Source organism: Catharus ustulatus, chromosome 1, assembly GCF_009819885.2.
Source record: "Catharus ustulatus isolate bCatUst1 chromosome 1, bCatUst1.pri.v2, whole genome shotgun sequence".
NCBI classification, from domain to species: Eukaryota; Metazoa; Chordata; class Aves; order Passeriformes; family Turdidae; genus Catharus; species Catharus ustulatus.
The window spans coordinates 80,510,311-80,536,372 of NC_046221.1; the positions used below are offsets into that span (position 1 = coordinate 80,510,311).

The window sequence follows — 26,062 nt, forward strand, 5'->3', positions numbered from 1 at the left end:
GAGCACTCAAAACACTTGAGACATCTGTTAAATGTGTTTTGTGGGCTGCAATTAATGAGGTATTCCATATGCATCTGGGAAATCAGAGATTGTTAGTTGATACTGTGATATTTCACATGAAGAATGATGAGTTGAACTTGCCGTGAATAATATTACTTTATTGGTTGTTTCCTTTTTCTTTTTTTGTATTTGCATTAAAAGAGATTCAAGTGCATAAATATGTTATTTTCTGCCATCACATGACCTTACACATACTATTGTGTAAACACTCAGAGTACACAGAAATTTTTCCTGATAGTTCTGTTTTTCTGAATGGGCTTAGAGGTACATTTTATTGTTTATGAACACCATATATTTCCTTCTTGTATTGCAAAGTCCAGTTCAATAGCTGTTCTCTTTCTTCTTCCTGTTTTCACCCTTCAGTCTTTGACTAGGATTTTCAGGATAGTAATTCAAGACACATAAACTTGATGACTTAGTAGCACCAGGTTTTGTTTATCCAAGAGGTCTGGAAAGTCTTCTAGGTAGGTTATATAAGGCAGAAACTATCTGATATGAGTCTGTAAATGTGTTTAGTGGGAGATTTTTTTGATAAAGCGACTGGAAAGGAGCAAGCCTTTTTAACCACTCCTTAGAGCTTAAACAAAAAATCCCATGAGTCAAGTAGAAATCTCTATCAACCAGGTTGTCACAAGAAAATCTTATTTAATTATCAGTACATTTACTTGTTTATGCTTATACCAGACTCCAATGTTAGATTACAGTGCTCATATTTGGTAAAAGGTTTGACCTATGCTAACTCTCTAAGGAGGCAATTTTAGCCATGGAAGAAACAACTAGATTGCAACTTTTTGTTCTCAGGACAGGACCTCAGTCACAAGGTGTCAACGCAATAAAACTATTGAGAGCTCCTTAGGCTGATGGATCATACAAACACTGAAGAGGTAGAAAATCAAAGCCATCATTTTGTTTCTGGATTCAGATGAATCTCTGCAAGAATCATATATGTGCAATGATAGGGCAGTATGTTCTCTAGAAAACCACTGAATGCATTGAATTAATGATATTTTTTTTAGTTAGTTGGTGTTTTGAATTAAGAACAGAAATACAATAGTGTCAATATCGTGCCATGTAGAAACACCTGTGACTGATTCAACCTACCTTCTGGATTTAGGAGGATGGTCAGTACTTTCCCACAGTTTGCTTGAGCATGAGATTTGGTTCATAATTTTCACCTGCAACCAGAATGAACAGGCCTTGAATCAAGGTCCTTAGGATTTAGTGTCCCTGAATTATAAAATAAAATTCAATAAAAAAAAATGGAAGAAGAGTGCCAATCTGTTGCAGTAAAAATACTTACACTGTATAATATGCTTCCTGAATTTTTTTACCTATAAAAGGACAGTCTATTTATTACATATGTGAGGAGTGAAGTGCAGAGTAAGATAAGGCGTGCTTGCAGCATACTGCAGATATTTGCTGCTATCATTTAAATCTGACCACTATTCTAGCTGTTCCATGTGAATCTGCTGAATAGATATTGTATCTTTACCTCTTATATCTGAATCTATGATGTTTCCATACAAATTCTTTAAAAAAGACCCCAAACAGTAACAAACCTCCAAGCAAGTAAAGAAATAAACAAAAACCCCAAACAAACAAAGAAAAAAACCCCACATAAACTCCCAGAAGACACACAAGGTGAAAGATAGCGTAGGAAAGAAGTTAGTTCAAGCTGACAGTGGGTTAGGAACACAGCCTCTGAAGCCCAATTCTTCTGATTCTTGGTTTATGTTAAATTTCCACAATTGCCATAAACAATTCCAGTTACAAAACACATTACTGGATTTTTCAGATCACAAAGCCTGAGGCTTGGCATGTGGGTTCATTTCCAGACTGGGCCATGGGGGGAGTGTGTGTGTGTTTATTTTCTTTTTTTTTTTAATATGCATTCCAAAAAATGTTAAGTGGGTAAAAATTTTACAGAAGGCTACTGCAGTGAAATGTGCGTGTTTATATAACTATCACAAAAAACACAGTAAAAGACAGCTTTGAACCTGGGCTCTCCTAAACAATTTTTCTTTAACAGAGATAAAAATAATGAAAAAAATATTTGTTAAACTGCTGGCCAAACTCTTATTGTTTGCACCACCCCTGGTAAAGACCCTGGGGAGCAGCAGTGGAATCTGTGCTATTGATTGGCTGGTTAAAGAGAGGTCTATAAGATTGAGACAGGCTAGATTGATTATACAGCAGCAGCAGGAGCTCAGATTCAGAGCTGAGTGAACGTCAGGGTGAGAGAGAGGGAGAGCAAGCGAGAGAAAGCGCGCAATAGAGGGAGACTGTACCCACTCTAGCATCAGTGTGTGACAGCTGGTGCCTGATAACACTGATATTGAGCTCCTTTAGTGGAGAACTTGCTGAGCTACCCTTTTTTCATTTGCAAGAGGATGCCAGCTCTAAGCCAGTGCAACTAATGACAGACTGGATCTTGGAATAGTTCGTTTCACTTACAATTACATCTCTCATGTTCTGCTTCTCCGAAGAAAGGCGTATTACGGAAGACAAAAATTCATTCTCCCCTTACCTCACATATTATTGATGATATACAGAGTTTGATTTTCCAGGTAAGGAAATTATCATTTGTTTTTCTGAGAAGCTAAAAAAGGAGTTAATCTTTTTGGATCTTGCATGTTAAATACAAGCTCTGGCATTTATTCTCAGAATGCATTTTTTGCACTTGTATTTCTTTCGGTCACAGATTATATGTATCAATTATTATGCACACCTACAGACAATTAACAGGACATGGTTTGTGCATTGCGTTTATCATGCTTAACCCTTTAGGTGAATGGAATGAAACAAACAGAAAAGATTATTTCTAACTACTTGGATGATGTTTTAATGTAACTTGTCCCACACATGCTAAACAGTCTGGAGTAATAACGGCACACAAGCTCTCCCATATTAATAATCCATTAGTGTACATGTTGTGAAGTCAGACACAGTATTTACCTGAAGGATTTCGCAGTGCTTGTCACTAATTTGAAATAGTATCTGTCTTTCGACTGCAAGTTTGCCACTGCTGAGCAAATATGGTCAGGCTTAAATAATTTATCATTAGACTGCCATTTTTTATAGATATAGCAGTTATTTCTAGCATTCTGCCTGCAAAGCAAAGATCAAGGCTTATGACTTGAAAGATTAAACCTAGGATGTTCTGCTACACTGTGCTGTATGTTGGAAACAGCCATCCCATGGACTGATTGTCTGTTTTGATATGACATTGACTCTACTGTCTCCTAACTGCAGAGCTCTACAGAAAGTTTCTATGTATTTCCTTCAGCAGCGTTTTAAGTGGTTTTGCTGTCATAGGTGATAGGTTAGGATAGATTGCTGTGATTTTGAAGGTGATAGACTATATCTGAAATAACCCAGTTTTTGGATTTGAAGTAAATCAGGAAGTTGATTGACTGGGGGTTTAGAGGCCATGGGAGCATAACGCTAAGACAGCTCCTTCATTAGCAGCACATTCCTTTCAGCTGTGACAACATGCACCACCTTCCTCATCAGTTTGTGCGCTCTGCTCCTGGCTCCAAACTGCAGAGTTTTTCATATGCCAGATACTGTGATTTTTCCCTCTGGGTGAAGTAGAGACATCAATCTATTAATACAAGCATTTAAATAGACTTTGGCCCAGCCAAGTACAGTGTTACAATGTTTTGGCCAGTTAATAAACTGCCTATAGCAAGGTATTACTGCTAGGAGGTGGACCTACATGTAATGCAGTTTATCTAATGACTAAAGAATCACAACTCCAGAAAAACACATTCTTCTCTTCCTTGACAAGAAATTTTAAATAAATTTCCACAAAACACCATACTTTAAAAATTAATGACTTCTCAAAACCCCAAAAGGAGTCATCAAAATTATTATTTATAATTTTTTAGAAGACATATAAAATTGCGGACCTTGGGTATATAGAGATTTTTTTACAAACTAACAATAGATTGAAGGGAGTATCTAAGTGACCACAAGAATAAAATATGCGATGCTTAAGAGAAATCTTTGTCTTCTATAATGTATCATATTAATAAACACTGGCAAAACAGGAACTAAACCGATGACCCCAAAGTAAAGGCTTACTTAAACTATAGCATCTGTGCTATTTTAATACCTTGTATCTTCTGTGTGAATAGTGTTTATGTTATTTCTTATATATACAAATGTCAGAAATTTTGATATTTCCTTCTGAAACTCTTTCCAGGTAGCCAGAAATTCTCTTGGGGGCACATTTTGCCACCATACCTTTATTCAGTGGTATTTTACTTCATAAAATACTGCCAAAGGTGAGTACTGCATACATTGACTATGGAGTCAGAGTGCAGAATCTGACCATAAATGATGGAAAGAAACCCTTTACATTTAAATTACCTGACTGAAAGTTTTAATGCTAAGACAAAGACATGGGTAAGAGCTAGATTTACCAAGCATAGGCAGTATCTTATAAGGAGATAATTGAATGTCTAATTCACTTTGTATTCTTACAAAGCTTAAGGCCTGCCTCAGTATATTTCCTGTACAGTTTGACTAGCAAAAATAGTCCTTTATGTATGCTCAAAAGCTCTTCTATAACTCTTATTAATGTCTTTTTTTTCTCTCTGAAAATCTTGTTCACTATACCTGTGTTCTTTAAATATATGTTAAAATTTTCTGATTCGGAAAAAAAAAAAAATCATGGCAATTCTGTGATTTCAAAGATAGCAATATTTTTCCCTTCAGATTAGTGTCTGTTACTAGTTAGGTTACATCTAAGCCATGAAACTCCAAATAACACTGAAAAGTGCTTTTTTTTGCAAGGCAATATTTCATTTGTACCCTAATTTTATTTATTTTTTTTTTAAGTGCAAAAGACAAACAGAAACCCAAACAATTAGTTAAGCTTACATTCATGTTTGTCTACTCATATGTTATTCATTTCCACATTAAATATTGTAAGCATCTTATTTTGTCAGATACAGGAAAAAACACATTAAAAAAATCACAAATGAGAAAGAGTTAAGAGTTTACATATTACAAACTGTGCATTTTCTTTCAGGTCTTTGATGTGGTTAGTGTTAATCTGGACTTTTTACAACACTTTCAACATATTCATTCATGTCATCTTCTCTTCAAAGGACTAATTTGACCTTTTTGAAATTAATGTTGCATTCCTTTCCAACTTGAAGTCACAGAATGTGAAATTTATTTTTATTTTCCTAGCTAACTTGAAGCCATTAGGGGGCTCTTTCCTCCTATGATATCACATAGCAAGTTGCGATACAAAGATACTTCTAGTTCCTAGACTTATTACCGAAAAATTTCTTCTTGAGTTAATTTATTTTGGGTGTAGAACAAAATAATAATACAGAGCAGCTAACAATCTCTCTATTTTTCATTTGTCTTTTGGAGAGTGTTCTGTTTGTTTTGGCTATTTTTATAGCACATTATTGAAAACTTTTATTCACAATTAATGGTTATGTCTAGAAGTTACTTTATGTCCCATAAAGGAGAAGGGAACACAGTCAACAAAAATTTGGAAGTAATCCTTGAGTTTACTAAATTTCATTAACAACCTGAATATAAAGCATGACTTATATCCAAGAAATTAAAGTATATTTATTCCAATAATTGTAAATAATGGTGCAACTAGCATTAAAAAAATAATAATTAAAAAAAAATTCTGCTGAATACAGTTATATTGGACTGAAAAGAACCTACAATATCTAGAAGTGACATACTCTTCCCTTACACTTGCTTGCTTTTTAAGTATGTGACCAGGGTTTTTGGATCACACTTTATTTCACAAAATGAGAAAGTTTCAATTCTGAAAACATTTTACTCATATGAGCAATTACACTGAAGTTACCATGGGCCAAATTCAAACATCTTTGTTCTGCCCTTTATTTTTTGTAAATTCATTGCACCACAGGACCTGAAATCAGTTGTGAAGTTTGTACTATTTTTGATATGGTTGTAAACTTTGTACAATTACTTCAGGGATACCTTGGAAAGAACTATAGAAAAGCATAATGCAGGCTAAGGGAATGAATTTAATTTGTTGTAAAGCACAGCAAAGTAGTTGCAAATATTGCAATATCATGCTGAGGTGAGGCCAGGAGAAACACGAGTGTCGAAAGACAAGCAAAATAATTATACCTCTGTTCCAATTTTGAAGATTTTTCCTACTCCTGCCATCCTTGAAAGAAAAAAAAGCCCAAGTTGGTGAATTTTTTTACCCATCTTGAACCAACTTGCTATTTATATTGTTTAGCTTGGAGAGATTCCAATACTTCCAACTCGATTAAAAAAAAAAAAAAGAAAATAGAAAGGACTGACATATTTTGTGATGCTTGAAATTCACAGTGAAGAAATATGATCTAGCCAATTTGGAATTAAAAAAAAAAAAAAAGACATATCAATGAAGAACTTTATTCTAATAAACAGCATCCAGAAATTTCAAAAGAACCTCAAAACTCTTTGTTTATTGCTCTGTGTAGATAGCGGTTCATACAATATAATGATTTTTTAAAAAAATATTGAATAAATCAAGTATTATTTCTGAGATAGATAACTGATTCTTCAAAATCAGACATGATCTTCATTAGATGTATTATTAGGACATTACACATTCAGCATCATATAAATTATTCTTCTGTTAGAAAAAGAGGGCTTATTCATTACTAAAAGGTGGCTAAAGTTGACTATGATTTGCTTGCATTGCAAGTAAGTAATTATGTACACGTGAGCAGTCATCAAAGCTGAGATAGCATTATTGTTAGTAATTCATCAGGCACAGCATTGCCAGGCAGTCAGAGGAGGTGATTGTTCCACTTTATTCTGCATTAGGGCAGTCTTACCAGGAGTCTTGTGTGCAGTTTTGGGTATCGCAGTATAAAAAAAGTATAAAGCCATTAGGGAGCATCCAAAGGAGGGCCACAAAGATGGTGAAAGGTGAATGGGTGGGGAGGGCATACAAGGAGCAGCTGAGGTCACTTGATCTGTTCAGCCTGGAGAAAAGTAGACTGAGGGGAGTTATTGTGGTCTTCAATATCCTCATGAAGGGAAGAGGTAGGACAGGTACTGATCTTTTCTCTGTGGTGACCAGTGACAGGACCTGAGGGAATGACATGAAGCCTTCTCAGGAGAGGTTTAGGTTGGATATTAGGAAAAGTTTCTTCACCCAGAGGGTGTTTGGGCACTGGAACAGGCTCCCCAGGGAAATGGTCACAGCACCAATCTGACAGAGCTCAAGAAGCTTTTCAACAATGCTCTCAGGCACATGGTGTGATTCTTAGGTTGTCCTTTGCAGAGCCAGGAGTTGGACTTTATTGATCCCTTTGGTTCCCCTCCAACTCAGGATATTCTATGGTCATATGACTTTATTTAAGGCTTAAATCAGATCAATTAAATTTCTAGAATGACAGGAAGTGTGTAGAAGAAGCAAGGAGCAGAGACCACTTCTTGGTTGGGTTCAAGTGCGATATCAGTGAGACTCTTTTTCTCCAATGTAAAACACAGTTTAATTTAATCGTATACTTTTGTTCCTTGAAATCAATAAAATTTTATGCAGTAGATAAATCTTACACTTAACCATGTAAGATTCTGGCACAAAGTTCTTGCAGAGCTTAACTCCAGAGGTAACTAATTTACTGGTTGATTAACTTATCCCTTATATAAACACACCATGCAAAGCATTTTGAAATACTTTTGAATGAAAACTGTGTGTTGTGTAAATGTAAAGCATTATTATGGCAAACAGAAGTCACTCGAAATTGACAGAAGTCACTTCATCAAATGACAACTGCAAGAGTCTGGGGTACTTTATTCAGCACGAACAAATAATTAATCTCTGATGAATGTCTAAAGACAGAAAAAAACCAGTTCTTAAGACATGTAATCAAATAAGAAATAATTTTTATCCCTATTTCATGTTTTCTATAATATATTAAGGGAATAATTCAAATGACTAGATTTTAGAGATAGAGAAGTTTGTAAAAGCAATTATATGTATTGTCAAAATATTTAAAAAGAAGCAATAACAATGTAATCCAAAATGCATATCATAACACAATGAAAAGCAGAATCTTTTGTTTAATTTTTTCTTTTCTGGGAAAAAATGACAAAGCAAATGAAGCTGCATTGAAACAGCAGCTAGAGCTTCCTCAAATTTATATACAATCCCATATATAGATATATATAGGTGGTGACATTCCTGCCCATGGCAGGGGTGTTGGAACTAGATGATCTTCAGGGTCACTTCCAACACAAGCCATTCTATGCTATGATTCTATTATATATATGCATATATGTGTTCATGTCCCGGTATTTAAGCTTATCCTTTACTGTGTGTATTCCTCACTGAAGTATATACGCCTGTTAAAGAAAATTTGCAGTTTTTAGGAATACAACCATGTAGAATCCAAGTACCTTGAGTACCATAACAGAAGAGGGTTTGTTGATTGTGGAGCCATTGGAGGGTACAAGTTACAAATCAGGTGTCACCAAGAAATGCAGATCATAAGATGCCATGATATTAACAAAATACTATTTTCCCTGATATTGAAAACACTTTGTTCATATAATCTGCTTTAATGCTGTGATGTGATGACAGAAAGGCTTTGCTGAGCAGCATGAAACAAACTACCAGTAAAGCACACAGTACAGTTTTGAGAAAAGCTCTTTACATTTTTGGGTTTGCTTGAATTTAAAAATATTTAGAAGTGAGCCAAAAGTGTTGTTGCTTTGCAAAACACTGATTACATTTGGCTCTGGAAAAAGACATGGATAAATCCTGGTCTGATCAGTGACTATTAATACTGGTCTGTGGAGTATAAAGTGAGTGAACAAAGTTCTGCAGAGCAGCTGAAAATGAGAAGCAATTCACTGTTCTCTGGCAGGTCTGTAACACTGAGAATTAATGTGCTTACAGCAGTGACAAAGCTATGGTAACACCTTGAGTATTTATACACCTTTTTTCTATCAGAACTTCTTGTGACTGATTTAGGATATACGACTGAAGGTTTTACTCCTTCCTCCAACTATCAGATATTAAACAGAAAAACCAACCAACCAACCAACCAACCAAAACAAGACTGAAAAATAACCCACCAAAAATATCCCATACCAAACCCCTGTCAAATCCATTTTTGGGTAAGCAGTTAAGGTAAACAAAGTGAACTGTCAAAAATTACTAAATCATGATAATTTTTTTGGTTGTACAGAGTGAAACTATAGTTTCGTTCTTAATACTAGGTAATGATCAGAAAGTAGAAGCTCTTTGTGGCCCAGAATACTTAACAAAGACAGTATAAATATTTTATACCATTTGAAAATTATGTATACCAGAAAGTAAAATTGTTATATTTCTTTAAATTCTATAAATTCCAGTTCTAGAAGTCTGTTTTTCATAGGGGTACTAGACTTCACTAATTTCTAAAAACTACTGAAAATACATTGTAGTGTTTTGCTCTTCCTTACTTCCTAAGATGCATTAATAGTTCCTAATTCTATGCATCACAGCTGTACTGATACGTGTAAGGGCAGTTCTGAAATTAATTTTGCAGCTTTCAAGTGTAAATAAAAAAAACCCTCATCTGAAAATTCCTGCTATTGGTGCATTTTATTGAACTAGGTTAAATAATATTAATATGGTTTTTTGTTTTTGTTGGGTTTTAATTACCTTATGCCAATAAAACAAATATCAGTGCCCAGGATTACAGCTGTTATGAGGTGGTTTATCACCAGCACAGCTGGAGCAAAGTGTGAAAGCTCTACAGTGTCCATCAAAATTGGAGAATTGTCCCTGAATTGCATGACCAAGTTATGATCAAGATGTGTCATACGGACATTATTCTGAAGATCAGGGAGAACATTATGGGAAAAACGTTTCTTTTGCGCTCTGTATCCATATGTTTTTTGACTGCCACAACATCTCTAAGACCTTGGAGAAAAACTTACAGCTCTTTGACCTGACTAACTCTCAGATACATGGGATCAGGAAGACAATGTCAGTAAAATGATGCAGATATATAATTAGTAGATCTTGCCACAATTTTTGTACTGTTTGGGAAAATTGTTCAAACTGGAGTTGTACCTTATTCTAAAGTGGCACAGTTTAGTGGGTTTCTTTCCAGGGGAACAACAAAATAATTATACACACTTGCCTCCAACATGAGGTGCAATCTCCTCCCCACTCTAGCTCACCTTTTCAATGTCTTGCCCTACTGCAGCAAATGCAACATACCTGGGACATATCAACTTCTCAATAATTTTAAAGAATTAGATGAAACTGTACTACACAGAGAGAAACATATGCATAAAACCTGTCCAATTATATGACATATCAATCTAAACAAGCATCTTTTCTCTGATGGTTCCCTTCCCTTCCCTTCCCTTCCCTTCCCTTCCCTTCCCTTCCCTTCCCTTCCCTTCCCTTCCCTTCCCTTCCCTTCCCTTCCCTTCCCTTCCCTTCCCTTCCCTTCCCTTCCCTTCCCTTCCCTTCCCTTCCCTTCCCTTCCCTTCCCTTCCCTTCCCTTCCCTTCCCTTCCCTTCCCTTCCCTTCCCTTCCCTTCCCTTCCCTTCCCTTCCCTTCCCTTCCCTGTTGAGCTGTTTGGTTGTATTTGTGGATTTGTATTTTTCAATCGGTTTTTTAGCTGATGAGTCTCTAGTCACTAAATTGATAGGTGCTCTACACTTTGATTAGATAAATATTCCATGTGGGCAGAATATGCTGTTCTGCCTTTTGAAAAAGCTTTACTTTATTAATGAATTTGTTTAATTTCCACACCCTTCAATAAATCATCGACTTGGGTATGAAATTAAGTATAATTAGGTCACACTGCTGCATGCCTTTATAGTAGATTATGTGTGAACCACTCTGGATTTAGCTGCACTTTTGCACTTTCTCAATATGAGTCAAAGATAAAAATTCAACGTAACAATGTGCTCTACGCTCAGTAATGATAATATATGTCTGAAAACACAGTATGTGAAGTCTTATGTACATTTAAGTATAATCTTCAGGGAATTAAAAACCTAACTGTGTTATATATATATATATATATATATTTCTGTCTATAGCTAATTGATGAACTGGAAGACTATAATGTTCTACTTAAAATATAAAATTTAAATTAAAAAAAACCCCAGCAGTAAGCAAAACTGTAACACATTTAACAAATAATGTTGTCATGGAGTACTATCTTGAAGCTAAATAAGATATAGAGCTATTGTTTTACATGTTTTTAAATTTCTCATTTTAGATGCATATGTTTGTACAACTGAGTCACTACAGAATTTCCTTAGAGATCTCAATCAATCATTAGATCTACCACTCCTATGCCAGATAAAATGCAGAACTTGCTGGAAATTTCATTCCTATCCTCTAAAAAATAACATGAATATTCGAATCATTGATTAAATTACTTAAGTAAGTCCCTAATTCTCACAGGCAGTCTACTTCTCTTGAAATCAGATCGTAAATATAATTTGTTTCCAATGTTCCAAGAAAAAGGATGGTTAATTCCTCTGAGCTAGCAAAACTTTATGGCATGAAGTGGCATATAAATTTTGGTTAATATACTATATGTCAGATGATATTTTGTCATGATAATTTCCATAACTTTTAATTATTCTTAGTTCATTATATTTTAAAGTATTGAAGCCAGCAGTTATTTATATTTCTGATTTTGTACCACACTGAGGTGTTTGCAATCTCTTTTTATCATCATGAATACCGGTGCTGTTCCTTGTACCTAACACTGTGCACTATTCACAGTATCAGATAAAAAAGATGTATATTCTTAACAATTTTGTACGCAGTTTTAGCACATAATGCAAAAATTCTCTCTATAAAGTTCCTTGTTTAGGAAATGGAAAACCAGATGTAAAAAAGGCCGTAATTTTTGTTGTTTGATCTTAAAATTATTTCTCCAAAAATAAATAATTTCTTTAACACAAACCATACACATAAGATTGCTAATCTTGACAAGGATGAAAGAAATATAATGCTACCTTTTAATCCTTGTTATATTTTCTGACAAATCTACATGTTATACTTTTACATTAATGGACATTTCTGCCCTTTTTATCCCATTCTCTTCTCTGAAAGAAAATTGTCCTAGAGGTATTAAGCTTTTAGAGAATAAGTATAAATATAATTCCTGTAGATATAATCCATAAAATTCAGGAAGCTCCAAAACACTGTTGAAAGTGTTCTACAATGGCATGAAATTTTCAGGATTTGAAATAATATTTACTGTATCTATGCCATCAGAGATGCAAGATTTATTTCACACTACAAAGTATGGTTTAAATCCACCAACAAAACATTCAAGGTCTAAATTTTAATAATGAAATAATTTAGGGATAACTGTGCTCCACTTGTATCATGCAGTACTAATTTCTCAATGTAGTGACTTACATTCAAAATTACTAAAAGTAAAATCTGAAGACTTGTTTTAAATTTCTTTTGAACATAGGTGATTTTGCCAATTGTAGAATGAATTATTCAAGGATAAATTTAGAATAACCTATATAATAGTCCCCTTAATGTATTGTGAGACTAAAAACCTTAATCAAATTCAACTAAGTTTTCTATGTGCCTAAATTTAAACTTTGCCTATTTTCTTATGCATTTTCTAGCCTAAGAATCACATTTGACATGCAAAGATATAACCTCTATGGTAATTACAGCTACAATTTATTTACAAATAATCATACAAGTGCATATATATATATATATATATAGTTGTAGATATCAATGTCCACATTTCAGATGATTCTGTTTAAAAATTGAAAAGTCGCAAAGCTCCAGGACTCTAAAAATTAAAATTTATCCACTGAGAAATCTGAAATGGAAACAAAATGTGCATCAGGATAAAAGGGCTGGCCTGTCCAGCAGTAAGATTTTGCTGTGAACGACCCCCTCACCTGCATTTAGCGTGTTGATTACTCAGACCACTGAAGCACAGGATGCTGTGCAGAGCCATCAGTCAATAAGATAATTTACAATAATCACCCTTCTGGGCAAACTAGGCGATGAACTGTTTTCTTCTGGCTGAGAAAATCTGTTCCCCTGTTGATAAATGTCCACCAAACAAACAGAAAATCCAGCAGCTTCTCTAGCATTTTCTTCTTACAGAGAAGTGAGAGGCTGTAGTTGAAACTGATTGTGCTTGAATACAGCTTAATAACAAGAAGCATCTCTTTTTAACCTACTAGACTCTGATAGATGTGTTCATCAATAACATAATTGGTTTAATGATACAAAAAGCTGCTGTAAGGGTGGCTTCAAGTGAGTGAAAACAACTTCCCTTAAATGTGTTGGAAGCAATGCACAAACTGATGGCCAGCGTTCTACTGAAGCAGAGAGCAAAATATGGACTCCTCTCCCATGCTCCCTACCAGGGCTCTCCATGGGGTGAGTGACATCCTGACATGGCTGGGGGCCAGGGCCAGGGCTGGAACTGGAGGCTGGGGCCAGAGGTCAAGGCTGGGGATGCCTATAGAACCTTCTGGAAAATTGCTGCTAGTGTGGGAATGGGGCTCAGATTGCTGCTGGGCTTGCTGTAAGAGATGTATTTTGGTGGTCCTGGCTGCATTTGCTGAGGGGGAAACCAGCCTTGGAGGGGCCAAGAGTGAGGTTTTTGCAGAACCAGGGAGTTAAATCTCAGGGAAACTTGCCTGAGAAACTGCAACCAGTTTGTGGTGGATGTGATGCCAGTCGCTACAGTTAACTTCAGATAAGAAGTGATTTAGGAGAAAAGGGGATTAGGAAGGGGCAGACCCTGGAGGTGATGAGTGCAGGGGTGCTAGAGGACCAGACCTGTAGCATGAATTGTAGGTGTCAATACTATTTGCTAAATAAGACCATGTTGTGGATCCTTGGCTTGTGGATCCTTGGTATTGTATCTTGGACTCTTCTGGATAATGGAAACCTGTCTAATCTGAATGTTTCAGACTTGGAGTGCTATTTGTTCAGTGTGCAAATCCAAATGAAAGGACATCAAGAGAGCCTCAGAGAGATGTGCAGCTGACGCGTGTTTCACGGACTCATGTGCTCAGTTAATTCAGCCAAGCTGCTGGCAGATGGAGGGAGTCTCTGGCCTTTGTCTCTCTTAATCTTGCCATCCCATTGACAGCGGCCAGAGTAACCCTTGAACAAGCTGTCATTTCTCACTGCTGCCAGACCTGTTGCTGGCAATCCCCACAGCACCTTTTTTCAGAAGCCTTTGGTTTTTTTTGTTTTTTTTTGGTTTTTGTTTTTTTTTTGTTTTTTTTTTTTTTTGTTTGTTTTTTTTTTTTAATTCAAGCTGTCAGTCTCTTTAAAATATGTAGAAAAATGATGGGACGTTTATAAAATGACCATGACTTTATGGCATAAGCTCGCATTCAGAGATTAATTTTGCCCCTTCTCTCAAGCACAATATATCATAATGATCACAAAAAAGGTTACACTGTACTGGAGAAAGAGCTTTTCTGAAATTTCCAGGTTCAGGGAGAAGGATCCAGGAAGGCTGATAATGAATAAGTGGACTCATAACTAATGTCATTTGAACCGTTGTGAAAATACTGTTTACTAATTTGTATAATGGGAATGAAAGTGACATTCTTTTTGTTCTCCCTCCCTAAATCTAGTGCCTAAGACTCACACTTAAGTGATTAGTTAAGTTCTATATTTTATGCAAATGATTGTTTAATAATACTGTGTGACATCAGCTGAATTGTGATAACTGAATAAAACCCTAACCTATATTGCACATAAGCTTTCACACATTGTACAAATCTATCCTCTTTTTTATCAAATTTAAACTGGGGGAAAAAAAATAACCAGAACTAGTTCTCAGTGGAAGTTAGGATTATTTCATTGGGAAAATATGGTTTTGTCATGTTTTCCTCTAACTGGAGATTTATGGACTGGTGATGAAACTTAAAAAGTGCACAAAATGTATTTCAGTTCTCCTTGCTCTCCGTCTTTATTGAGTCACCTATAAATATATATAAGACTTAAAATCTCTGAATTTTTTTTATAGCTCACTGAAGTTCTCCAATTTTTTTTTTTTTTCAATAAGGCCTTATAAAGCATTCTGATAAGAAAAGTACCTATGATGAGACAGTGAAAGAAGATATAGGTGATTTCTAGAAAAAAGTACAGTCTCTTCACTCTCCTGCCATTGAAATGTGTGTTTTGTAAGTTTCTTCAAGTATATATTCAAATTGATAACTTTCTATAATTGCTTTATTTCAGATGGACTCAAAATTAGTAGAAAGCACCATGATTTAAGTAAATCAAAGAAGATAAATTCCTTGCTTTGTTTTAAAGACAAAAACCCCAAATATCATCAAAGAAGGAATACCCAAAAACCAACAACCAACTGAAATTTCAGAACTTGTGTCATCTCTTACCTTGGGCCAAATGTAAAGTCTGCTATCTGAGGATATTTCTTCAGTTCAAATTCATATAGCAAAGGCTCCATAACTTAAATATAAGTTGTGGATCTTTGGTTTTTATTTGACAAGTGAGAGCAGATTTTTTTACTGCATTGTGGTATTGTTTACAGGCTGTCAAAATATTTGCATGGCTTTGTCTGGGTTTTCTTTCACTAACAAGTGCTCTTATGTACAGCCATTCACTGAATTCAAAAAACCAGCAGTCTAGGAGATTTTTGTGAGCAAAATTATAAAGGACTTTATTCTTAAGAGCATTTAATTTTCCTACTCGATTTTGATATAATAACCCATCTCTCAAATGAAATTTTTTTAAATTACCTTATGAATTATTTCTAAATGCTGGTGGAATACACAGAGCTCTGCCATCAAAATTGCAAGTGGGGCATGGTCAGTGTAGCAACTGTTACTTATCCGTACTATGTCTCATCTTATACAGCTGCCCATTGTTATACTTTTCTTCTTCAAGGGCCTGAAGTCTTGCCCTTGTTTGTGTTGCTGTAGAATACCTCCTTTTTTCTTTCCAGCTAAATCTCAGAGTATTTTGGTAATACTGCTCTGCAGGTGTTGCTTTCCTGTCTGGGATACACATGGCAGCCAGCAAAAGAAAATCCTCAATTGCATGCATAGAAAGCTTTATGGAAGATAAACAAAGGATTTCTTTGCAAGTTAGTAGGAAATATGAACGTGTATAAGGAAGAGTAGCTGTTATTAGGAAGAATTCCCTCAGTGAATCTGATTCTGTTTTTTTTATATGCTCTTAAAAATTTCTGTCTGTACTTATGGAATATTCTATTGCCCATGAATCAGATAATACCTTACAATTTCCTACAACTAGTGATATGATGCAAACTCAAAGATGGTGAAGACCTAGTATTTAAATTCTAATCTATATCAGAGTATAGTATAATTTTTGAGTTATGCTACATGAATTAGGGGATCTTGAGTAGATGCTGTTTTTTAATTAATATTGATGTAAGCTTTTAACATTTGCCAGTTTGCATTGCAAAATTTCTCTTTATCAGAAAGGATTGAAAAATTGGCAAATTAACATTGATTCTGATGCAAAACTGCACTATTGTGTCTCTGGTATCAGCATTAGTGGCATGTACAGTCACATTACCCCTTAGGAACAAACCTTATCTTAGCTGTGTGCAGAATACAAATATGGAAGCATGTATTGATACTGAAATTATAAAACTAATTATTAATAAATAAAATTAAACCACTTTTCTACAGTGAAGGATTATTCATCACGAGACAATTTTATATATAGACTGAGTACCCTTCAAGTTTAATATTACAGATTAAGTAAATATTGGGTGATGTGTGCAGAAAGAAATCCTCTGTGATTTTGGTTGGTTGGTTGGTTGGTTGGTTGGTTGGTTGGTTGGTTGGTTGGTTGGCTGGTTAGTTTGGGGGTTTCTGTTCTATGCTGTGTAACAGGATCAGTCAAGTTAATCATTATTATCTTCTCTGCCTTCCTCCTAAATCACAGAAAAAAATAACTCTCATGTCTTTGTAGACCAGATCCTGTGATTTTTTTTAATGCCTTTTTTTATGCCATACTTTTTTCATCTCAGCCCTGTGTCAGTCAGGATTTTTTTAAAGGCATCATTGAATCAGATAAAAATTTTCACACATATTTTAATACTGTTCAGCTGCTTGACCTTGGTAGACTCAGTTGGCTTTCTTTGAAGCACTTCTCCCTTTCAGGTGTGTTTATGCCACCAGAAATGACAACACATGGAGGAAAATTTGCAAGATGCGTTTGAGTGCAGCAGCCATGTGATATTGCATGTTTTGTGCCTGATATTTTTTATGGTTGTGAGCACTTGCACTATCAGAAGTAATTAGGACCAAGTAAAAGAGCTGTGCCCAAAGAAACAAAAGCTTAAAAATATTGGTATGGCTTTGTGCTGTAACTACTGTAAGGGATAGCCAAGCATTTTTATATCTTAGGAATGCAACAGGTATGCTACAGCAACTGTTGCAAGTGAAAAGGCTTCTTTTCAGGTTATGTTGTCAGTTCTCAACAAAATGAATCACACACAGTGTGTGAGTAAAGCTGTCCCTCTGTTTATGATCCCTGACTCATTCCATGGGTTTTATTTGCTTCCATTTCAAAGACATTTTACTACTTTTGTGCAGCAGATTGTATCTACACCATAAAGTAACAGTTGCAGCTTTTACAAGTCCAGGATTACATATTCCCTAGACAGTCTTTTTTTGGTAGGGACAAGTCTTGAGATATCGAAATTCTGGAAATGCAGAAAATTGTTAGAGGAAAATTAACCCCAGGTGGCAAAAGGAAATTGGAAGACAAAAGAAGAAACAAAAAATAGAGTTCTGTTGCTGCAGAGGACCAGCTCCAATAGTTGTTTCTCTACTCCCATATGTTTGTGAATCTTGACCTCTCTTCTAAAAGGTGGATTTTTTTTCTAGGAAGAGCTTGATAAGCACTTCATACACATGTACATGTATAGAAAGGTGACTTTTGGTGTCAGGGCGACAGTGTGGAAGGAACTAGCATAGCTAGGAGATAAGAATGGAAGGGAAGGGGTGTAAAAAGTTCTGTAGACCTGTACCTTATAACCTGCATTTTCAGCTTTCACTTGCAGAGCTGTCCTGTTACTTCCTCTTACTCTACACATTAAGGAAAGAAGAAGATGGATGCAAAAATAAGAAATGCAACTTCTGAAACTGAATAAAATTTCCAATTTGTGCTTAATTAACAAATTTCCTGAAACTAATTTCTTTATTACAAAAATCTGTATTGAGGTGCTGAGGTTTCATTTTTCAGAGCAAGTCTCTGTGGAACCCGTGGATGCTGCCTGGAGGGTTGAAAGTGGCTAATGTGAATATCAATTAATAATGTTCTAGTGACAAGGAGCTCTGCAATAAATTCTTGTTTACACTCTGCCTTAATAAGTATATAAACATGAAAAATTACAAAATACTGTGTTAGTTTTTCTCAAAAATCTATCACTTAGGCCTTGATATAGATCTGACAGGAGGATACAGAGGATAGAGAACTGGGAAATCCTCAGATGGTTTGTTTCCTTTGCTATGAACTAGTCCTCTGGAGTCTCTGATCACATCTGTTATATGGACCTTGCTGCATCATCCAAGAGTATTTCTTCCTAATGATAAATCTGAAGGCAAGTTTAATCGTCAACATTATCAGATTATCTAAAGTTTATATATAAACTTACGCAGCAGTTTAATATTTCTTCTGCAATGGCATGCTCTTGCATTGTCCTCATCTGGTCTCTAGTTGGGAAATGTTGGGAAAATAGTTTGGAAAAGCACTTAGAACTCAAATTATTGATCTGTTTTGTGTTGGACCCACATCCATGCTCTACCTTTCCAAATTTCCAATGTTATTTTGTATGTTTAATATAATTTCTAAGAAACAGTAAACCTACTCAATTTTCAATCCTTTGAGAAAGACCATCCTTAATAATCACAATATTTTAATTCCTGTCACTTGAGACTTGTCCTGCAAATATGCATGTTTGTCTTCTGAAATATCTGTGCTTTGTGACACATGCAGTCAATGGAACATCCTTAGAAACCCACTGCAGAATTTTGGATTTTTTGAAGACTATGTGGTGTTTCCGTGTCCGACATATCACTTTAAATTTGAAATGAAGTGCAAAAGTACTCTGTTAAGCTCGTGTTTGCCTGTTTCTCAGTTGAATATTCAACTGACATAAACATTCCATGTGGAAATTTTAAATTTATGTTCTTAAACAATATCAAATTTCATATTTCTGTAAAAGTCCTTCAGAATTAGAAACAGACATCATTGACATCTCAAACTGCCTGCACTTAATCTACCTTTAATTATGTAAGTCCTTTTTTATCCTCTGTGTAGCTTTTCCACATTACAGTAATTCACGAATACAAGCTGCACTGAGTATAAGCCACGTCTCTGGGTGTTGGCAAATATTTCGGTTTTTGTCCATAAATAAGCCTCACCTGAATATAAGCCGCTCTGTCGTTCACAGCGCGGACCCGTGTGCAATTAGTAACAGAACCGCGGGAGGGCGGGGTTTACTGGCTGAGCTAAGGCTAATATTCACATATTAGCCACCCCCGACTATTAGCCACACTTCCGGGTTTCCACCAAAATTTTTGTCAAATTGCTGCGGCTTGTATTCGTGAAATTACTGTAATTAAAATTTCAGTGATGTAACATGGATTTTGAATTTTTTTTTTTGTTTTTCTTTCCTGCATATAGCTTCCCTTCCCCACTCCCCAGCTGAAACTGAAATAGTATCAAAATGGAGCAATATAACTCAGTGTTGAGGAATGAACGTCAAATGTTTTCTTTTTTTTTTTTAAGTTAAAAAGAAAGAAAAACAGAAATGTAAATAATAATTAAGGAACTGGAGGAAACAGTTAGAAATCATCTGATTTTTATCCTAATTACTTAGTGAAAGATAAACCATAGATGTAATATGTTTGCAGAATTGTAATCTCTCTTCAGACTTCATATAAACATTGCAAAAAGCTAAATATGTTGAAGATGTCATAATTAATGCATGACTTTTAATACTAAGCGGTGTAAATCTTTATTGATTTATATGATAGTTTGAACTTCATAGAAGCTATAGATCCAATAAGTGTTTTGTCCTTCCTCTGTTTATTATTGACCTTTAAGAAAGGTCTAACAAAGAAGAGGGCTGCAGTCGTCTTAATCTTGCAGTCTCTTGAGCCAAATTAAGAATGACTGCTATGTACTGGGAGAAAAATGCTATCCAGTTCTAAAAAGCTACTAAAATAATACTAGTATTAAAGAAGTAGTGATGGGTGTCTGCAGTTTCTTTTCATAAAAGGCAAAAGCTTTAGGTCCACTTTTAAACATCTAAACACTGGGGGTTTTACTTCCTACCTGGCTGTCAGTAGAAGCACTAATACTTGAATTCACCTTGGAAAATTATTTTGAATCCTCCTTCATCTATTGCCTTAAGGATGTTGCTCAGTAAAAAAAAAAAAAAAAGTAGACCAAGTTGATCTACTAAGAAAAGGTGCTGTAACTTTAGGAACATAGAGGGCTTTATCAAGACAAGAGGAATTTGGGAGTGAAATATTTGTGACATTTCGAGAGGAAGAAAAGTGATTTAACAGGTATTGCAGTACCTCATTCTTCACTTAAAAAAAACCAGTGCTGCTGATTCCTAGACTTGACCTGAAATTCCTTTTTTTATTCAAAACACAGGCACAATGGTTGACTGAGGGCATGCTTCTAGGCAAAGCCATTATCCAAACATATTTTCTCAGCTTATAAAATATATCTAGATGGTTATGGTTATTTAGCTCTGTCTAGGAAAAAAACTTCACAGACCCAACGATAAACATACCCCATAATTAGTGCACATACCCCCACACCCTTTTTCTGAAGGTGTTCACAGCACATCCAAAGCTGGCAACTGCCACCACACATGCAATGCAGTTGACAATCATTTTTATGCCTAAAAGAAAATAAATCTCCCTTTAACTTTTTTTTGTAAGTTTCACTGCATGCTGCATAAAATGAAAACTTTTAAAGTTGAATTTAAAAGGGAATGCATTTTAAAACTGCATAATCATGAAAATATAACATTATTTTTTTTAAATGAGTTATACAAAGATCTTCTTACAACTTAGAATCATGCATATTTTTCTTTTTTTAAGTAAATTTTTGTTTTAGGTAGTTATTGGCAGAGATGAGAAATTGCAAGTTTAGGTTGTTTTTATTTTACCATACAAAGATAGCACGCAGTTTATTCCTTTTGTTATTTGCAAAACAAGATAACAAGATTAATGACAGTTTAGTGTCTCTGTACAGTCTGTTCACCCCTGTCAAGGGGAATGTTAAAGCTTCCATTTTTATTCTTTCTTTTCCTCTGCTGCTGATAGTAAGAATACTAAGCAAGTTAAAGAATGTGTTTGTCAACTAGAACATCTTTCTGTTATGACCTGGATATTCATCACCTGCCTGACTTTCGAAATGTGGAATAATGATAAATTTGGGTACTAGCTGGTTTAATCTGGCTGTCAACCAGCAACCTTGAGTTGAGATGCTCTTTTATCTTGTGAAACACATTCATGAAGTATTCACTCTTTAAGTAAAATCTACTATTTAGATTTTCTTCCTCTATCACTAACAAGGTCTGACGATATTTTGGATTTAATTTATTCAGTAAACAAACAATGAAATCTGTTTCTGTCAGCACTTCCATCTTGGAAAGCAGAAAGCGAAAAAGAACATGGTGCAGTGATTAATGATTGTGATTAACCCTCTAGAGGTTATGGCTTCATGCCCCAATGATTCTTCTGTCATTACTTTGGCTAAGATGCTACATTAAGCACGTATGCCTTCATCCATACGGCTTGCTAAAAACCTAGAGGTTGACCTTTAGCATTGTATTTTTCACAAATGAACATTAAATGCTGAATGCGTAACTTGTGCGTCCTGGGCTGAAGTAAGAGGAGTGCTGTCCCTGGGTTAAAGGTGATCTTCCCCTCTACTCAACACTGGTGTGACTGCACCTGGGGTTCCTTGTTCACTTCCGTGCTCCCAAGAACAGCAAGGACACGAACTAATTGGAAAGGGTCACAATGTTGATGAAAGGACTGGAGCATCTTGCCTACAAAGAAAGGTTGAGAGAGCTGGGACTGTTGAGGCTGAAGAAGAGAAAACTACTTGAGATCTCATCAAGGTACATAAAACTCTTGAAGTGATACTACAAAGGGAGTGGAGACTGCTTCTTTCTTCAGTGGTGATCCGAGGCAATGTGCATAATATACAATACAGAAGATTTTCTCTGAACATCAGGAAATACTTTTTTATTGTGAGGATGACCAAGCAAAGGTTTCCCAGGGAGGTTTTGTGGCATTGATCACTGGGCACATTCAATGCTGACTGGACATAATCCTGGGCAACTAGCTATGGGTGTCCCTGTCTGAGCAGAGTAGTGCTGAACCAGATGATCTCAGGAGGTCCCTTCCAACTTCAGTCATCCAGGTTTTCCCAATCCCCTTGTGCTGCCCTGTGGGGGGGATGGGAGAGAACGAGAAGAAAATGTGGTTTTGTTGGGTTTTTTTGTTTGTTTCTCAGCATCCTGCTTTATTTTAGTTGCCAATAAATTAAATTAACTTTCCTCAAGTTTCTTTGGTTTTGGGTGTTATGGTGATCTTTCTGTTTTTTATTTGAACCACAAGATATTTCGGTTTATTTTCTCCCATCCTCTGTTGAGGTGGAAGAATAAGAGAGTGGTTGGGTTGAGCCTAGTACTCTGCCAAAGTCAATTAATCACAGTCACAAATAGAAATAAAACCTTTTAGCTTGATTATAGCTTATTACATTTCTAATTTTCAAGAATCAATTAGAGTGTATGTTAACAGGAAAAACAGAACTGTGATTCACATACCAATTCCCACAGAATATGTTTGAAGAATGATTGACTATTTTTTAGTTAATAATGTTTTAGCACTAAAGAAGGGAAAAAAAATCTTAAAAGTTCTGAAGTCTTGTACACAACCCTATTATGTTACAAATTTCCTTGGTGCTTCCTTAATAGGAAACTCATTAAAAGACTATCTGTTTAAGTTACTCTGTTTAAGAAAGCTAAATTTTATGTTCTTTCAGTCTTTAGCTGTGAAAATAAAACAAATCCCTTCTTTACTACAAGAAGTAATAGAATGGTTGAATGATTTGAATGAGAATGGACTGTGAAGTCCCAACTTCCTGCCATGGGCAAGAGCACCTTCTGCTAGACCAGTGTGCTCAAGGCCGCATCCACGATGGTCTTTAACACAGTTTCTCTGGGAAACCCTCCCCAGGTTATCACCACCTTTATCTTAAAAGGTTTTCTTCCTCATGTTCAGTATAAATGGATTAGAACTGTTGCCTTTTTCACTGTCTCCTTTTGTGCCTTGACAAAAAGTACAGTAATTTCAAGATTATAAGCCGCACCATTTTGATTAAAATTTTGGTCCTAACCCGAAGTGCATCTTATAATCAGGTGCAGCTTACATATGGACAAAGACTGAAAAGTTGCTGTTTTAGTTTGGGGGACAGGTATCTACTAAGAAAGGCAGGAGCCTCTCTTTGAAATGGAGAATGTAAAGCCCCTCTCTCCAAATTATTATTATTTTGAAATCAAGGGGCTTTCAGACAAAAATAGGAAAATTAGGAATAACAGTTCTTTTCTGGGGAAATTAAAATAGAAATACAGTACTACAAAGAAACAAACTCCAAACCCTGACAAAGTCAGAGTACAACCTGACACCCCGTCAGGCAGGGTGCTGGTAGCAGTCGCATTAAATGGTGGTTGCATCCTCCTGCAGTGACAGATGTGATTTAGTTGAAGCAGTGCTCCTGTAGAAGGTGCTGTTTCCCTCCAGAGGTCCAGTGGTGATATGGAGAAATCCAATTTTCCTCTGGAGTCCAGTGGAGAAAGGGGCTACCTTAGTGTCCCAAAACCTCTGTTTTTATTTTGGTAAGAAATATTGGGCTGTTCCCCCTGGCTGGAGCAACTTCCAATGGGATGAAGTAATTTTATCAGTCACACAGTGGGACTCAATGGGCCATTAGCAGAAAACGACTCGCTGGAGGGAGGATGGGTTGTGAAAAGATAAAGAACAATGCCCTGCCTGGTTTCAATGGATGGCTCATTAGCAGATAATATCTCCCATGGGGATAAGGATCACTGCCCCCACCCTAAACCAATGGTGATAGGATAGATACCTTTTATCACACTCTGTATTGTAACGTGCTGCTTATAATCAGGTGTGGCTTATGTATGGACAAAGAACGAAATGTTACCAACACCCGGAGATGCGGCTTATAGTCAGTGCAGCTTATATTTGTGGAATTACAGTATTTGTGCCTTTATCATAAACCCCACTTCTAGGTACTGAAAGTCTCCCTAAGGCCTTCTGTTTTCCAAATGGAACTTTTCCAACTCTCTCAGCATTTCCTCATAGCACTATTGCTCCAACCAACAGCCAAATGCCTTGGTTTCTTTGGTATAGAATTGTTCTGCCTGCAAGTACGTTTTATATGCTAATTTAATTTACTTACACAATCAAATTATGGGGAAAATTTGTTCTTGCACTTCTTTGCAATGTTATTGCAATTATTACATTATTTTATTTTATTATTACTGTGAGTTTTTGCAGCTTTTGTTACAGAACAAAGAGTGCTTTTAATTATACAAATAATAAATATTTAAATAGCTGCATAAATTTTGGGAAATAAACAATTTACAATTCCATTAGAAAGGTATTGTCTATTACAGCTACTGCTTCACAAAATTTGGGTTTATGCTGAAATAGACTCTTTCCTTGAAAAGTAAGAATTGATTTCTGCGTTTCAAAAAGATGATCTAATGTATTTTTAATCAAGTTATCAAACTCTTCCAGGATATCTTGAACTATCCTTATTTCCAAATATTGCTGCCACCATTTTTCAGAAGAAAACGCAGTTTGGAAGTGGCAATGTTTAGGTACAGCCTTGTCTCTTAACCTAAAGACAATATTTTTAAAATCATATTTCTCTTCATGGAGGATTAATCAAGACTTTTAATATATAAATGAATAGAATGAAGGTATTATCCAAATGCAGAATTATTATTATAATTTCTACTTTTTTAATACTCACTTTTAGGTGACACTTTATAAAAACTATTGTATCAGTGAATGGAGATTTAATCCTCCAGTAGAAATTTGTTTTTGAAATATGCCCTTGGAGCTTCAGAGCTTTCATTAATCAACATTATTGTATGTAACATGTTTCAGAGAAGCTTGAATTATTTTTTATAAGGAAATTTTTTTGCATTGTATTGAGTTTTGCCACTGTTTTCTTTTTCTCTACGGTGTGAGAGAAACCTTTTTTCTCCTCCTACCTCTTCTTAGCTATTTCATGTTAGTAAATTCTATCATATCTTGCTAAGATTTTTAAAATACTTTTTGAGCATTTCTGGCTCCACGTTCTTTCTTCTTGGAAGTTAGGAACACATTCAGTGTTTGAAGAGACTTACTTGGCAGAAAATGATTCAGACTTCGTTACCCAGAAGAGTTTGCAACCAATGCTAGCATTCTCAGAAAAAGAGCTGGGAGTACTGATAAACTTTTGAAAAAGTAAAGTCTATTTCTAAAATTCCATTTCTTCTCACTACCCGATGACCTGTCCATTTGAGTGAGTCCAACAAGGTGGTTGCATGCAAACCAGGGTGTTTTAAAATGACATTCCAAAAGTTAACATTCAAGTTAAAGTTTAATTGCTTAAAGAAGCTGTCTGATTGAACAAGTCATCATCTTCTAGGGATTCTCAATAAAAATTAAACCACTTAGTTTCCTAATACAGGACCGTGTAAATACATATCCATCCAAGCAAATTTGGTTAAGTAGTGTCACTTACAGGGAATATCATCTAATTTACTATACAAGACTGACCTTTTTGACAATAATTTGTTAACATGGATTTTACAGTGTTAAGTGATTAGACAATCAATACAACTTGATGTGTGAAATAATTAATGCATGTTGCACATTGCTGTGATGATTAGAATATAATCTG

General features: G+C 35.5%; 1 long non-coding RNA gene across 6 annotated transcripts in view; it reads left to right on the forward strand.

Moving 5' to 3' along the window:
* The first annotated feature begins 2,245 nt into the window (after positions 1-2,245).
* Positions 2,246-26,062, forward strand: part of LOC116997646 — a 346,453-nt gene continuing 322,636 nt past the window's right edge. For all 6 annotated transcript variants that reach the window (XR_004418216.1, XR_004418217.1, XR_004418219.1 and 3 more), the window contains exon 1: positions 2,246-2,627. This is a non-coding gene — a long non-coding RNA (uncharacterized LOC116997646). The remainder of the gene's footprint in view (positions 2,628-26,062) is intronic.